The sequence below is a fragment of the Muscardinus avellanarius genome (genome assembly GCF_963383645.1).
Source record: "Muscardinus avellanarius genome assembly, chromosome: 8".
NCBI lineage: Eukaryota > Metazoa > Chordata > Mammalia > Rodentia > Gliridae > Muscardinus > Muscardinus avellanarius.
The window spans coordinates 49909492-49922861 of record NC_137794.1 but is presented as its reverse complement, the minus strand read 5'-3'; the positions used below and the strand labels follow the sequence as shown (position 1 = coordinate 49922861).

The following is a 13370-nucleotide window of genomic DNA, read 5'->3' as shown; positions in this document are numbered from 1 at the left end:
CATTTGCGCTCAGAAACCAGAATCTACTGTGGGTAGCATTCAGCCTTCAGAAGTAACATTCTAATGAGGAAGGACAAGGAGTATGACCCTTGGAAGGCCATTCTTTATTGTCAAAGGTTTCTTTAAATTAAGCAATGGCCCTAATAAAAAATTTGTACTTGCCTCTGCTTGCTGAAGCTTGGATGTACAGCTTCCTAGAAACTAGTTGCACAACTATGAAATGATTGCTGACATACTAGAAGGATTCCTGCAGAGGAAAGACATCACCCCAAAATCAAAGACAAGTTCAAGGGTAAAGGTATGTATAATTGGCTTTTTGTTTGTTTGCAGTGCTGGGGAATCAAACCTAAGGCCTTGTAGATACTAGGAAAGTGCTTTTGCACTGAGCGACATCCCCAAACCTTCACTTGGGTTTTAAACAAACGTCTATAATTTTAAGAGTCAAGGATGCATAAGTCGTCCATTCAAAGAGACAACTGGAAATAAAATGAAAAAAAAAATGGTAGTGTGTGGACAGAGTAAAGTGTTGACTTTAGTTAAAGCAGTGTAAGCTACAAATTGGAAGTAGTGAACAGTAAGAAAAAATGTTTGTCTAGGTGATATTTAGAGACTTTAAACAGAAGAATATTAAGTAACATTAATATCTTAATAATAATTAGGTATTGAAGTAGTAACTAAACATTTGAAAAGGAAGGTGGCATGATTACCTCGAAATAAAACACCTAAAATTTAGCTTGCTCCTAAAATAACTTATTATGTGCTGAAAATAATAGTTAAATACCAAATATTTTAACACCTTACATCATGGCTTGGGAATAAACTGACTACATGTATTTTAAGATTCTCTTAATTAGTTAAATAAAAGATTTTTTTAAGAACTTAAGCTTCAACACTAAAATTATGATATATATCATCATTTATATAATAATGCAATTGTATTACCATTTTTGTTCTTTTTTTCCCCTGTGTTTATGATACTCTATGGATATAACAATGACTACTTTACTATAGTACTATTAATTGTATTTAATATTGTTTCTAGATTTTAATATTCATAAAGCTTTTCAGTGCAGTCTTAACTGCTCCAAACAGCACAATCACCAATCATGGTAATTTGTAGCTCAAAGGGACCATTAAGTTTTGGACTTCTAAGGCAGAAGGAAGACCATAGCTTGCTGGACAGCTTTTAGCTCATACTTACTCAGAGATGTTGGTTTGTTAGTCAACTAATGTCAAGAGCCCAAGTAGCATTCTCAAGTGAGATACATTCTGTATCCAAAATACAGAGTCCAACTTGATTCTAAGCCTGTTTTAACTTGGTTGTGGGCCTAATGGACAGCAGTTTTCATTGGCTGTAGAACTGTGACAATCTCCTTACATTTAGAAGTTTGAAATAAAAATTCCAAACATTTCTGGCCTCCGATTCCATATTTTTAAAAATGGAGATGTAAAAATTGAGGAGGTGTGTATAAAAAGCCTACATATCAGTTTATCAATAACTTGAGAGAAAAAGTTGAAACTAAATAAATAACAATTATGGAGTAAATATCCTATAACTATCCGCTAGAATTCAATATTACTTTTGAAACAACTTGCAACATTATTTGTAGCAATGTAAGTTTACTGTATCACAGGATTTAGTGCTAAACATGAAAATGTCTTTTTGTTAGGTCCTAAATTCCCAAATTATATTTTAAATATCAATGCATATTTTATTTTCTTTCTTAAATGTGCATATATGTATACAAAGATCAATAAAATTAGACAGCTCTCAATATGATTAAAAGAATAAAAGTCAATTTTATATTTTCTAAGTTTACTTGAGTTGTCTATAAACTATTTTGGATGTGTGTGTCTTTATCCTCATTAAAATTGAAATGCTTCTTCAAAAGAGTTTGTATACTCTTTTCATTGTTAAAGTACTTTACATTTCTTTGTTAATTTATTCTATTAAAATCCTTCATATATTGGGTAAATATAGTAATATATCATCTACTCCATCAGGAACTTGAGAGGATAAGAAGATACCTGTAATAAGTGAGCAATATACTTGTGGAAACTAATCCACAATAAAATAAGGGAAAGGTTAAGAGTAAAATAATATTAGAAAAAGGATGGGTTTATGGGAACTGGAGAGGTTAGAAGATAGAACAAACAGAAAAAAAATAAGGAAATATGGAATTTGCAAAAGACAAAGGTTAATGCATCAAAGTAAAATAAAGTATACTATGGCTTAGAGTGCATGTAAAATGAAAAGTACTGTGATTTATGAGTAGATTATCTTGGTTTTAGGAATGCTAGCGTCATAATATTGACCTAGCTTTGAAACCACTTGGAGTAATGGTAAAGTCACAGCTGAAACCTACATGAATGTATGTAAGCCATGAAACAGACATTTAAAATAATTTAAATAATGTATATAATTGTCAGATATGGAGAAATTTACACTATTTAATTTTTCTCCTTTTCTGTTGAGTAGCTTTGCCCTTGAAAGTTGCTGGCAAACTAGAAGCCACATTTTATTCAGCTTGTGATTGGTTTCTGCCTCCAGTGGAAGTGAGAGATCATGATGTGTTTTATCTACTTTTAAATATCTTTTAAAAAGGTAGTACATGTGTATTTGTTCCCAGTAATTTCTCTCTCCATTCATCAGTTGAACAGAGGACTCTAAGTTCCTAGAAAAAGGCAGAGAAAGAAGGTGGAAATTCGAGCTTCCAAATAGTAACGTGGAAGGATTTACCTGAGCCAGAAATACTCTTGTTTTAAACCATTAAAGTTTCATAGTTTTTTATATAGCAGCTAGCAGGTACATCAGCATACTGCTCTCCATTTATCAGAAAACTAGATTCTAATCATAGTAATCTCAAACCAAAAATTTTTATTCTTTTTAGAAGACAACTGATAAGTACACTTAATATAGTTTACTATAAATGATTTCTCCCTTTCTTTCTTTCTTTCTTTCTTTCTTTCTTTCTTTCTTTCTTTCTTTCTTTGTACTGAGGACTGAAGCCAAGGACATTCTACTTGAGAGCTACAATGCTATTTCTATTTTATTTTTGTTTAGAAACAAGATCTCCTAGGTTGATTAAAGTCTCACTAAATTGCTGAGGCTTGTCTCAAATCTGTGATACTCCTTTTTCAGCCTCCCAAGCAATGGGATTATAGATAAGTGCCACTGCACCTGGAAAAAAAATTATTTTATATTCTCTTTTCTAAAAGTTAGTATTCTCAAGGACAAAAACAACATTTTTATAAAGACATTTATGTTTTTTTTACAAAAAGCAGAATAGAGTGTATAGACCAAGAAAGCCACATGCTAGGTGGTGTATGTCAAGAATGGTGTGTTGATTACTGTGAGGACAGAAAGAGCAGGGGAACTTTTTAAAAGGTACCTATTTTGTACTACTGTAAGGTAATTAGGAGCACATTTACTTATTTTAGGCACTGACCAGTCTTTTACAATTTAGCTATTTCAGTAAATTTGAATTCGTCCTCTATGTATTTCCTTTTCATCCTCCTCCTCTTCCCCCTCCTTTTCTTCTACTCCTTCTTCTCCTTCTTGTACTGAGGATTGAACCCAGTCCCATTCTACTTCCAATCAACAAGTTTAGCTCCATTTTTATTATTATTTTCTCATTTTGTAATAGTCTTGCTAAGTTGCTGAGGCTGGTCTCAAACCTGAGACCATCCTGTCTCACCCTCCCAAGTACTAGAATTATAGGCAAGTACCACCATAGCTTCTTTCTGGATATGTCAAGCCATTATGTGTCCATAGTATCAGCTAGTGTTTTGGCTTGAATTAAGAATGTCCCCCATACCTCACAGTAACAAGGTAGCTATGTTGGAATGTTGGAACTAGGAATTGGTTGAGAAGGGGTTCCTGAGGGTGTGGCCTGAGGATGGGCCCTCCCCCCCTTGCTCTCTCTCTTGCTTCTAGCTCCATGATGTGAAGGCAGAGGATTTGCTTTCTTCTTCTCTCTGTCTCCAACCATGCTTTAAACTCCATCTAGCCTGATGTGGACTGAACCTCAGAAATCTCCAACTATAAGAAAATAAATCTTTCTTAGGTTGTGTTGGTCAGTTGTTTGGGATTACATCAGAGAAAATTCTGACTGAAATAGGTTGTATGGGTGGTGAGAGAATTGCCTTCTGGTACAATTGCTGTTTCTCTATGACACCTCAAGCCCTCAGTAGAAGGCTGTTCACAAGTGCTGTTTCAACCCCAAGTGCTGTTTTGTTGTTCCTTATTTCTTTTTGTATTTCCTTTTAATATATCTGGACCCAAACTGACAAACAGAAGGTATATTGGTAATCTTCTTTATAGTAAATAAATAGCAAGGGAGATTAATAAAGATATTAAATCAAAACACAGATGAATATATCTCAATAATTAAAACTCAAACATTAAACACAGATAATAAGTGAATTTATCAGTATCCTCAAAACCTATGGCTTATACCTGGTATGTTATATATCTATGAGTATAATTCCAAAGAGAATAGAAGCAACAAATTAAAAAAATGAATGATTAAAAATATACTTTACAAATTTTTAGTATTCAGGCATTTTGTATGTAGTGAAAGAATAAATGTATTTGTATTTTTAATTTTATTTAAAATTATATTAAAATATCAAAATTATACATATTAAAGATATGTTGTATAATTGTAAACATATGTATATACTTAAAAATATTTATGTTAGATAAAGCAGGTCTTTCTCCTCAAACATTATTAAATTTTCATGGTAAAAAAAAACAGTCAAAATTCTTTTTTCTGGTTTTTTTAAAATATAGAATACATTATTTTTTATCTAAATTAACCCTACTATGTAATCACCAATCAAAACTCTTTGGCATTTTGGTAAATGTTTCATTAACTATGCTTTCCTCAAATATCTGTCTTCCCTACTCTTTCCAGTCTGTAGTAACTATCCTCGAACTGCATTTTTTACAAGATTTCAGATATGAGTGAAACAATGTGGTGCTTGTCTTTCTGTGTCTGCTTTTTTTTCCCTTTAAAATAGTGATATCTCAGGTCCATTCCTCTAGTCACAAATGAAAGAAACTCATTCCACTGTATGTATGTATGTATGTATGTATGTATGTATGTAGTATGTATACATCTCACATTTTTCTTTATCCATTTATCAGTAGATGCACAATTTGTTTCCAGTAGTTTGGGGAAGTTGTGAATAGTGCTGCAAAACACATAAAGTGCAGATGTCTCTTCTATACACTCATTTCATTTTCTTGGGTTATATATTCAGGAGTAAAATTGCTAGATCATATAGTAGCTTTATTTTTACTTTTTTTGAGGAACATCTATACTGTTTTTCATAATTATTATACTAATATTTATCACAACTAGCCATGTGCAAGGGTTACTTTTCCTCTACATTCTAACCAACATTTGTTATTGCTTAGCTCTTTGTTAATAGCCATTCTTACTGAGATAAAGTGATCATTTGCTCATTATTGTTCTAATTATTGTGATTAGGGCTTCCCTGATTATTAGTGTTGTTCAACATTTTTCCTGTATACCTGTTGGCCATTTGTAGTCTTTATTGAAATGTCTACCTTTTAAAAATTAGGTTATTTGATGTGTTGACTATTGATTTTCTTTAGTATTTTTATATTCTGCATATAAAACCATTATTGGATGTATAATTTACAAGTAATTTCTCCCATCCAATAGGGTATCTTCACTTTCATTATTCCTTTGCTGTGCAGAAGCATTTTAATTTGATGTAATACCATTTGTCTATTTTCGGTTTGGCTTCTTCTGCTTTTGGTATATTGTCCAAAATCTTTCTACTATCCTAAATTATTTCCCCATTTATTTTCTAGAAGATTCATGGAAAGAGGGTAAGTAGGAGAGAGAATTAATGAAGGAAACACTTCCATTGACATTATGAACATATGTGAGAATATTAGTGCCAATCTCAGTATCAAGTATAGGAGAAGGGGAGAGTAGGGAGGGTGTCTGGAGAAAGCTCAGTAAGTGCTATGCGCATATATGTCCCTATCACTATAAATTATGATGTTAAATTACAAGGCAACAATAAATGTATAAAAACAAAGTAAATATTCTGTAGATGGTAAAAAAGTTTTCTTAATTCAGTTCTTGCATTTAAGTCTCTAATCTATTTTGGGTTGATTCTCTATTGGTTTAGAGGTAGAGATCTAATTTTACTCTTTTGTATGTGGATATCTCATTTGTCAAGCACCATTTATCAGAGACTGTCCCTTCTTCAATGTGTGTTCTTATCACTGATACTGAAATAATAGTTATCTATAGAGGTGTGTGTTTACTCCTAGGTTCCCTTGTTCTGTGTACTTGTTTGTATGCTAAGACCGTGCTGTTTCAATTGCTGCTGTGTCGTAATATATTTTGATGGCAGATAGAATAATGCATCAAACTTTGTTATTTATATCAAAATAGATTTGGTTATTGAGGATTTATGTAGTTACATAAAATTTATACTGTTGTTTTATTTTTTAGTTCTGTCTGTGAACACTGTCATTGGTATTTTGATAGGTATTACATTGACTTTGTAGAGAGCATTGGGTAGTATGTCTATTTAAACAATATTAATTTTTCTTATCCATGAACACAGGTGTCTTTATTTATGTGCCTTTTAATTTTTATCAAGATTTTATAAATTTTACTACACAAACTTTTACCAGTTTTGTTTATTTTATTCCCAGATATTTTTTAGTTATTGTAAATAGAATAATTTTAATTTTATAAAATAATATTAGGAACTACTAATAAACCAAGCTATATTTTCTATTATTCTTTGCCAATTTTCCATTGTTAACATATGAATTCTGAGTCAGTAGACCCAGTTTGTGGTATGAAAAGCTTTATTGGTTCATATAAAATCTTAGGTTTACTTATTATAATTATCTTGAATGCAGTTCTCAAGAAATTATAGACTTGCTGAACTTCTTCCTCAGTGTAAACTGCTTGCATTTATCTTCTATAGCCTGACAGAACTTAATTTTCATTAACCTCATCAATCTAAAACTACTTTCTAATGGTGTTATATGATGAATGACAATAATGTTTTTTAAAACATGCTTTGAATGTTGAAAAATGTCTTAGTAACTCTGACAGAGAATTTCTAAAATAGTTAAGAATTAAAGTATCATTTACTGCATATTAAATTTATAGTTCAAAAATGTTGGGTATTAATTACAATTAGGAATCTGGTAATGAATTAGTTGTTTATGAACATTTACAAAGTGATTTTCTAGATTTTAGAGGTTAAAATACTGGAATTCTACCAAACCAGTGCATGCGTATCTATGTTCATAGCTGCACAATTCACCATTGACAAACTATGGAAACAGCCAAGATGTCCATCAACAAATGAATGGATTGCAAAACTATGGGATATGTACACAATGGAATTTTACTTAGCCATTAAGAAAAACACAGTTACATCATTTATAGGGAAATGGATGGAACTGAAGGACATTATGCTAAGTGAGATTAGTCAGTCATAAAAAATAAGAAATCAGATGCTCTCCCTAATATGCAAAAGCTGTGCAGAAAATGGGTCAAGGAGGAACTCAACAAAGTAGGAGATTCTGTAGATGAGCCAATAAGGTAACCCAACTGAGGGGATAGGAGTTAGGAAGAAGGAAAATTTCTAAAGCAAATGATGTAATTTAACAAACATATCAATATTGATCACTAAGCCAAACATGAGAAAGAGGGAGAGGGAGGGAATGGGGTGGGAACTGGGTGAGGGCTAATTGCATGATGTGTGCATATATGGCTCCACAATCTTGCATCCCATTAAGATGTATGAATACAATTCACCAATAAAAAATTTAAAAAATACTGGAATTGTATTACATTGGAAGTGTTTGTTGCTTGCATATATGCATTCATGTGTGGCTGACATACTGTGGTAAGATCTTAATTCCATGTGTATCTGAACAATTTTTTTTTTTTTTTTTTTGGTGTACTGGGGTTCCTGGAAGCCCTTCTACCTCCAGGCTACACTCCCAGACCCACTTTTACATTTTTGTTTGGAAACAGGGTCTCCTAAACCAGCGCGCGCGGCTGGCTTCGAACCTGCGCGATCCTCCTGTCTCTGCCTCCCAAGCGCGGGGATTACAAGCGTGCGCCACCACGCCCGGCGTATCTGAACAATTTTTTTAAAAAAATTACTTCGATATATCCATATGTTTACTGATTTTTATTCTAGGATTACTATTTTTTTAGACTTAGGTCAGATAGGTTTTCCTCTATTTGTACTTAAGATAATCACCTCAAATAATTTGCCTGTATTTATAAAAAAAACAAGTGCCTTAGCTGGGCGTGGTGGTGCATGCTTGTAATCCCAGTACTTGGGAGGCTGAGACAGGAGGATCGCACAGGTTTGAAGCCAGCCTCAGCTATTTAGTGAGGCCCTCCATAACTTTGTGAGACCTTGTTTCAAAAAATAAAGAATAGCCGGGCGTGGTGGCGCACGCTTGTAGTCCCCGCGCTTGGGAGGCGGAGACAGGAGGATCGTGCAGGTTCGAAGCCAGCCGTGCTGGCGTAAGAGACTCTGTTTCAAAAATATAAAATAGGTCTGGGAGTGTAGCCCGGAGGAAGAAGGGCTTCCAGGAACCCCAGTACCACCAAAAAAAAAAAAAAAAAAAAAAATATATATATATATATATATATATATATATATAGCAGGGGGTTTAGCTCAGAGGTCAAATGCCCCTGGGTTCCATTCCCAGACCCACCCCATATATATATATATATATATATATATATATATATATATATATATATATATATAGCAAGTGCCTTACTGATGAGAGCTATAATAACCAAAGATGATTCCATTAACTAGTCCTTCTTCTTTCATGATCTCAATAAGTGAAACTTAGATGTCAAAATAATTTCTTGCTTTTAGTATCAATTTATATATTTCCTAGTTTAGTTTTTCTTATCAAATTACAAGAGGAAAAGATAAGAAATGCCATAGATCCTTCTGTTTATTCTTTTAATAGAACTTTTTAAAACTAGAATATGTTATGGAAAAGTATGTAGATATTCAATTTTTTATTTTTATAGTATTATATTATTTTATAGATCATAATTTTTTAATTTTATGAAAAACATTGAAGCACTAATGACATTTATATTTCTTACCAGAATGAATAACTACCTTTTATCATTGACCTCTTCATGAATAATGTATGCCCATTTAAACCTGGCAACAGTTGGGGATGGTGGCACAAACCTCTCTCAGGCTTGATGCCAGTATGCAGTAACTTAATGATACTTAAAGAGAAAACAACCAAATATGGCTGGTAGTATAATTCCACAGTAAAATGTTACTGGGCTTAATCCTTAGTACCAAAACCAAAAGCAAACAAAAAATGAAAAACAGAAAACTAATGAGTTATTCTCCTCAGATTAACATATTAATTAATTAATTTTTATGACACTGTGAATTGAACCTAGGGGTGTTCTTCCACTGAGCTAGAACCCACCATGAACCGTTTTATATTCTTTATTGTATTTTATTTCTGTGGTTCCAGGGATTGAACCCAGGGGCATTCCACCTCCAAGCTACGCTTCCAGCCCAATTTTTTATATTTTATTTTGAAGCAGGGTCTCAGTAAGTTGTGGAGGGCCTCCCTAAATAGCTGAGGCTGCCTTCAAACCTGGATCCTCCTGTCTCAGCCTTCCAAGTACTTGGATTACAGACATGCACCCTGCTTTCAGCTCCGTTTTGAAGAGTCCCTTTCTTGAAAATTTCAATGACAAACATAGAAAATGTAATTTTGTATATAGCATAGCTGGATGGTATTAGTCACAGCAGGATAAAAGTCAACTCAATGAAGATTTCAGGGTTATGGTGAAGTATAAAATGAAATGGTATCAGAAGCTGAGAAGCAGGTGCAACCATTTCTGTTCTCTAGGAAACATGGATATGATTGTATATATTCATACTATTACCAATTCAAAATATGGACTTGGCTGTATACCCTACTACCTCTGTTTATAATCACAATACTTATCATTGATTTTGAAAAAAAAAGATTGGTTTGGATATAGAATTTTAGCACTATTTTTATAAATTTAAGTATAGTTAACTTTCACATCATGAGCTCTATAATCTGCTGAAGTTTGTTTTCTTTCTTCTTATACCAATGTAAATATTGACCACATATTTACTTAAAAATTTCAAGAGTTTAGTAAATCCATTTAAGTCATGAACCCCACGTTACAGATTGGTGCCCAAGATTACAAGATATGAACTTTATTGATTCAGCATTAGTTCAAATTTAGAAATTTTTCTTGGGGGCCAGGTGTCGAGGCCTCTGAGGGCAGACACCCTCCAAAACACTTTTACAGCCATACTGGTCCTAGCAAGCCTCATGATGCAACCTCTATTTGATCTATTCTAGGAAAAGATAGAAGTTTTATGTAGGAACATGATGTGAATGAAGGATACCTGTCATTATGCAAATAGTATGGCACTCTGAATAGACATTAAAGAGGTCTCATCTCAAAGAACCAAGAGCTTGTGTCATAGTGTGAGAGACTAGGTGCCAGGGAAGAAGGGCTAATGAATGAAGCCTTCCAGCCAGCCAGTGGTCTCTTTGCACCCACCACCTTCCATTCAGAGTGAGATGGGATCACCTCCCCCCACCGTGAAACTTCCCAAGACTTTGAACAGTTTTTCAGTGATCTCTACAGAAAGACACCGTCTGCAGAGAAAGTGTTTACATACAGTCCATTGGATAACTATAAAACACCAGAGTTGTCAGTGAAGGATATATTAAATGGCTCAAGAAAGCCGGGCGTGGGGTCACACGCTTGTAATCCCCGCGCTTGGGAAATGAAGACAGGAGGATCACGCAGGTTCGAAGCTAGCCTCGCTGGCTTAAGAGACCCTGTTTCCAAATAAAAATATAAAAAATAGGTGACTTGGAGTGTAGCCTGGAGGTAGAAGGGTTTCCAGGAACCCCAATACCACCAAAAACAAAAAAAAAATGGCTCAAGGGCTACTGTGAAGCATTTTTCTATGTCTTAACAGGAAAACTTCTGGAATGGATTTCTGTTATCTGCTACATTGTATTCCCTTAGAGTCATTGATCACACACAAAATCTATAAATCCATACAGGGAGCATCCTGAAGTTTTTAAAGCAGAAGAAACCTGAAAATGCTTCTGCATCATGGATATAATAGTGATTGCCAATTACCTAAGAGATTTCTGGAATTTGTTTCTGGACAGGCCTTTGACAGATGATGTGAGGATATTCAGCTTCACCCAGTGTAGCAGGGATTTCTACAGATTTTACTATGAAGGCAAAATGAATAAGCTCTGGAGAAAATTATCCAGTGACCCTTCCATTTTTGATAACCACTATAGTCCTGAAATGACTAGTGTTTTGAGGCTGCGATGCCTTAAGACTCTTACCCATGAGATTGGACACATATTTGGACTCCAACACAGCCAGTGGCTCACATGCCCAGTGCAAGATTCCAACCATTTGGAAGAAGCTGACTGCTGCCCTCTAAACTATTGACCTGTTTACACAGGTTGCAGAGTGCTATTGGCTTTAATGTTGTAGAAAGACACGAAGCACTGGTAGGATGGATTGATGATGAATATGCAGATACATCAAGGATAACTTCAAAGCTTATCCTTGAAAGTAAGGAAAATGTGTTGAAACTTTAAGGAATGGAAAGAGTGAATACTAAAATGCATTGCTGTACTTCAAAAGTGAGGACCTTCAAATAGGAGTAATTAAAGTAAACACACATTATACTATCAAAACAGAAGTGGTTATTACATTGTATACAATAAAAACAATATATTTCAATAAACTACAATTTTTCAAAAATAGGTTTTTCAGGTAAATGCTTTTGTTAGGTATAAAAATATGACACATTAAAAGTATTTTCTTGGCTCTATAATCAAATAAGCCTTTTAAATGCTGAGTTGAACAAGAGCTAACTCTTATAAACAGTTTTCTCTTGAAAAGAAATTCCTCAGAGCCTTTAACGTGTGCTTTGATTATTCAAGAAAGGAAATAAACACAGAGGGTTTGCAACATATATTCACATATTAAACATTTTTTCCTTCATGGAACATCTCACAGGAATAGCTTCCTCTTCTCTCTCTCTCTCTCTCTCTCTCTCTCTCTCTCTCTCTCTCTCTCTCTCTCTCTCGTAAATTGTTTAAACACAATATTAAATCATACTTTGATTTAAGCATTTTTTACATTTTAGAAACCCTCAGAATTGGGGCAGTGTTCTAACACACACACCACAAAATTATTTCTTAACTGAATATAGAAGTAAAAAATTGATGCTTATGTTCACATTTAGTTGTACAGTTAATAAATCTTAAAATTGAGAATGTCAGAATAGACAAAGTTTAAGCACATGTATATACTATTAAATTTAGATAATATCTAGTAAATTACTAGGTCTTAATACTTAAGAAAAGAATTGGGGTATGCATATTTTGAGTTTTAAGTGCCAGTAGGTGACCAATGAGGCAAACTATGTAATCTCACGATTTATCTAAAAAATATAATCACATAATCACATTTTATCTTAGATAATACAAGAACCAGAAATAAATGAATTTAAAACTTTTGAATACTTTCAATGGATTAATTCAATGAACAAGAAGTGAATGCTATGAGTAATAACATGTGTTTTTTGTCTTCTGTGCTTGGTATATTTAACTTAGAAAAATGCCCTTCCATTTCATCCATATTGCCACAAATTACAGAATTTCATTGTTTTTATGGCTGAAAAATATCCCACTGGGTATATCTACAACATTTTCTTTATGCATTCATTCGTTGGTGGACACATAATTTCCTTTCTTGGCAATTGTGAATAGTGCTACAATGACTATTGGGTTGTAAATATATCTTTTACATAATGATTTCATTTTCTATAGATATATGTATACCAAGTAGTGAGATAGCAAAATCATATGGTAGTTCTCTTTTTTAAGAATTTTATGAGAAGCCTTACTATTGTTTTCCATAATGGCTATACTAATTTGCATTTCTACCAGTAGAGAATTGGTGGGAGCTAGAAACAGTATATGTAGGATCCCATAAAAGTAGAGATAGTGGTTATTAAATGCCAAGAGTGGAGCAAGTGAATATAAAGGGGGATGGGATCATGGATACCAAAATACAGTTAGACAGGAAAGATAAGGCTCAGTGTTCTACGGTACAGATGATGAGTATTATTTGCAACAACTTGCTATGCTATGAAGAATTAGAAGAGTTGGATGTTTTCCAACATAACCAAAGGTTATGTCTAGGGCATGAGTGGAGGGCCCTATAGTAATGCTCTTTAAAACCTATTCCAAC

At 33.6% G+C, this 13370-nt stretch overlaps 1 pseudogene across 1 annotated transcript in view; it reads left to right on the top strand.

Moving 5' to 3' along the window:
* LOC308266044 (archaemetzincin-2-like) overlaps positions 1-11707 on the top strand; it is a 30713-nt pseudogene extending 19006 nt beyond the window's left edge. The window contains exon 2 of the transcript in view: positions 10948-11707. The product of the transcript in view is annotated as an archaemetzincin-2-like (transcript). The remainder of the gene's footprint in view (positions 1-10947) is intronic.
* The last annotated feature ends 1663 nt before the right edge of the window (positions 11708-13370 follow it).